This window comes from Parus major, chromosome 3, assembly GCF_001522545.3.
Source record: "Parus major isolate Abel chromosome 3, Parus_major1.1, whole genome shotgun sequence".
In the NCBI taxonomy this organism is placed as follows: domain Eukaryota; kingdom Metazoa; phylum Chordata; class Aves; order Passeriformes; family Paridae; genus Parus; species Parus major.
Window position 1 is genome coordinate 10,713,484 of NC_031770.1, and position 4,012 is coordinate 10,717,495.

General features: G+C 43.5%; 1 protein-coding gene across 2 annotated transcripts in view; it reads left to right on the plus strand.

Annotated features, from left to right (window-relative positions):
* Positions 1-414: 414 nt before the first annotated feature.
* Positions 415-4,012, plus strand: part of SLC8A1 (solute carrier family 8 member A1) — a 132,068-nt gene continuing 128,470 nt past the window's right edge. For both annotated transcript variants that reach the window (XM_019006084.2, XM_019006085.2), the window contains exon 1: positions 415-481. The gene's annotated coding sequence lies outside the window, so the exon portion shown is untranslated. The remainder of the gene's footprint in view (positions 482-4,012) is intronic.

The window sequence follows — 4,012 nt, forward strand, 5'->3', positions numbered from 1 at the left end:
AAAAAAAAAAAAAGATATTTATGAGAATAAAATTATGTGAGCCTGAGGGAAAGGGAGAGAAAAAAAAAATCTGCCTGGGTCATTTCTGTTTGCATTCCCCTAGGAATTACTTTGGGAAAAACAGCAAAACGTTAATCTGGGGAGAAGGAAGAAAAAGAAAAGGTGTCCTGAGGTGGAAATAAAAAAAAAAAAAGGCAGAAAATGTAATTATTTATTCGCGCTCATTTACGTGTCAGATGAAGCTGAAAGCTGCCAGATAGCTTCTTTTCGACAGCTTGGAGTTACTGTTGGGAACAGATCCATGTATGGAAGCAAAAGCAGAAAAGCATAGATAAGCTGAGATCCAGCTATGCAAACCATCTTTAGAGACACTTAAAGGACAAGCACCCCAGCTCCTTTCTTTCTGGTAAATATAGAGACACTATCATATGAGGGCTTTTTTCCATTCTGCATTACCCACAACTGCTGAGCCTCGGCTGGGGTAAGTGAAAAGCAGCTCAGGCGTTTCTTGGGAACACCTGGGGATTTGGTTGGACTGACATCCTGGGAAAAGCCGTAAATCTGGGGCAATGGGATGGCTCCAATAGCTGGATAATGGTTAAGCTCTCTGAGAAGGAAACATGACATATAACAGCCTTGCCGCTGGAGGGACAGGAACTTTCCAAGTGTCTGAAGGAGGCAAGAGGAAAATGTTGGAAAACAAGAGTTTTATCACTCAAGGAGTGGATTTACAGTCTGGGTGATGATAGAGCTTCAGTGGGCAGGAAGGATCAGTGGTGGCTGCCAGTGTCAGAGTCTCTGTGTTTCTATTTAGAAAAATTCATTTAAAAAAAATCAATTTAAAAAGTCAAGGGCTTTTTCTTTCCTGCCCTGTGCTACTTTCGTTTTGAGAAACATGTTTCACTTGGGTTGAGCTGACTGGACATTAGGAAGAGCTCGTTGTAAACGACTGTTGTTTTTCTTGGCACTTGAAGGCAGTTTCCCAATGTTTCTCTGTAGATTTGAGGTTGATTACATCCTGTGCAAGGATTTTTGGTAGAGTTTTAACTGCCATTGCAGTGTTGTGAAAGTCAGCTCCAGCAAAAACAGCTGTGTGCTGTTGTGAATATTTCCAAAAGTACTGAAGTAATAGGTCTCCTCCAAACTAGCAGGGAAATGTGTCAGCTCTGGGAATTGGGCACTGTCACAAAAACAGAGTATAGCCTTGGCAGAGAGGCTTTCTTCACCAAGAGTTTTGTTAAAGAGAACACAAAAAAGCTTTTTATAGCCTTGGCTTAAAATCTGGTTGGTATATGGTGGTACAGTTAAACATGAGATTTTTCTTTAAATGCTGGTGAATGGCTCTGAGTTAACAGTTCATGTGTTCAGGTGTTATAATATTGTATTCATAGTCCCACTGCAAAGTTCTGGGTAAAGCTTTGTCATTTTTCAGGCGGTTAATAGACTGGAAAAAAAAAACATCAGAGCAGGTGAAGTGAAATTATACAGAAAGAACTGAAAATAATATCAGGAGTATGACTGAAATTGTAGGAGATTTCCAGAGATATGAAGGATGATCGTAAAGGGAAATCACTTAACCACAAATGTCATAAACATTTCCATTCATGAATGAAAATGCTTTTCCTTGTCCTTACATAAGAAGACATAATGGAAGTGTTTGCTTGTAACCCCACAGCAGAGCCTGCAGCTGAAAGGGCCAATGCCCTCATCTTCCCTGATTTTGTCAGCCTCTCCACAGATATTCCCACTTTCCTCAGTTTTCACCCTCCCTGAAACGCACATCTTTGTCCGGTTCCTTTTGTCTGTGCTGGGCAAGCTTTGATTCTTTTTGAGAGGTACCTTTTAAACACATGCCACCTGCCTAGGAATGGAATTCTAGCACAGAAATCAATCTTTCAATAATTGGGGTCAATAGATAGCTTTCAAATTGGTAGTGAGTCACTAACAAATAAACCTTTTAGCTGCTAATGCTATGAAATAACATTTCTGCATTCCACTCTTACTCAGATTGCATCCATTTTCTATTGGATATGGTCCTGGCTTATAGGTTGGTCTGAACCTGCTGATAGACAAAAATTCTTCCTCAGTTTTATCTTTGTCCCCCATCCCCTCCAGATTGTGAGCTTTCCTTTCCCCAAGAGACACAAAGACAAACAGATACATGTGGTCCCTCAGCAAGGCATTTCCCAACAGCTGTGCTGGGCAGGCCAGGAAGAGGATGGCAGGATGGAGCTGGAAAAGCTGGGACTTATTTAATTTGCTATTTCCATTTGGTCCAGGGCCTGGGGCAGCGAGGCCTGGTAGACAAAGCCCTGGTGGCATGAGTCATCTCTTGGTTGCCAGCCCCAAGGCAGACTGCCCTTTGTGCCCCCCTGCCTCTATCAGGAGCGTTTTCAGGCAGGCTGTGTTATCACTAATATTTATTGCTATTATCAGTGTGCTGGCTGTTGTTAATATTTACCATTGATTAGCCACTGGTACCGCTGGGATTTGTTCTGCCCCTTGCACAGAGAGGGTCTCATCCAGAGACCCCAGCCACGAATATAAAGAACCACATAAAGCATCAGTGATAGTATCACTAACATCTTTTATAAGTGACTAGTCATTATGAGTGCTGCAGTCTCCGAGCATCCGCCGCGAGGTCCTCCCACGCTCCATTCTCTGCCAGAGTGCAGGAGGAGAGGGGGAAGGGGGAGCTCTGCTCTTTCTCACAATCAGCCTCAGCGAGGCTGCCGAGCCCAGGCGGGGCAGCACACACACCAGAGTGAAGGATGGAGGGCAAAGCTGAGCTCTGTGCTTATTCCTGCTGGCCTTTGGCAAGGATAAAGCTGTCCTCGCCCTGGTGGCACTTGGAGGGAGCAGGAATATGTTCTGTGTCTCCTGGAAGGAGCCAAGGTACACAGGACTTCCAGATGCACTGGTGGCTGGTGCTCCTGAACCTTATTGGCATAAAAAAGCAAAGCCAAACACACTTGGGTTTCAGACAACACCTCTGAAGAAAGACTTTGCACCAGACATCCAGTTAGACCCTGAATTCAGACTTCTGTGTGCAAAGGCAAAGCCATCTTTGTGGCTCCCAAGGAGAGAGCATCCCAAAAGAGAAATCAGAGAGGAGAGCAACACCCTGACTTTGCTCAGTAAAGATTTTGCTGGCTCTGACTTGGAGAAAGGCCACTGCACATTCTCCTCCTCCAGACACCTCAATGTTTTTACGGTTATTCCTGAAGGATGGTGTTTGGACACCATCTCTGTCTTTTCTCTAGGAAGTCAGAAGGTTGGAGCAGATTCTGAGGACACTCTCACAGAGTGATCCACTTCCCTGGCCAGACACACATTATTGCCTATGTCCTAGCAAAATGGGCTTTGTGCAATGGCTCTGCCTGCTCCCAGCCTAGAAACCTGCAGATCCATTTGCTAATTGATTTGGCCCAGGAATTGAGGCCTCTTCCAAAAAATCTGAAAATGTCCAGCTCTCCTCTTTGGTTTTCTTGCAAAAACATCATCTTCCTATTCTTACAGGAAGAGGCAACATGACAGCTTTAAGTAGTGGTGGTGTTTTCTGACAATTTACAAGCAAAGCAGGGAATTTATGAGTGGACATTCATTCTGGAGTTGATCCTTTGGGGAACTCACTATTATTCTGGCAACACATAGGGAAAAAACATAGCAACAATACAGTAAACCTGGAGGCCTTCAAAACTCAGTTTATTCCTATTTAGGGCTCCAATTGTCGCTGTTATCTAATCATAATAGTATTCTTATTGCATGGGGTCACTGCAGGGCAAAACTGAAGTTATTTTGATTTCCATTCTTCAACATATTTAGATTTCTCTTATATTTAATGCTGAACTTCCTCTTGAGTTTGAGATGTTTGTTTTTAGGATCTTTCCCAAATCCTTGGAATGCTGAACTCTGACGTTGTTATCATAAAATGCAGGTTTCAGTTTGTGATGTCTCTAGCTGAGTCTTTTCCAGAGACAGCAGGAGAGGGAGAGAGGGAGAGAGGGAGAGA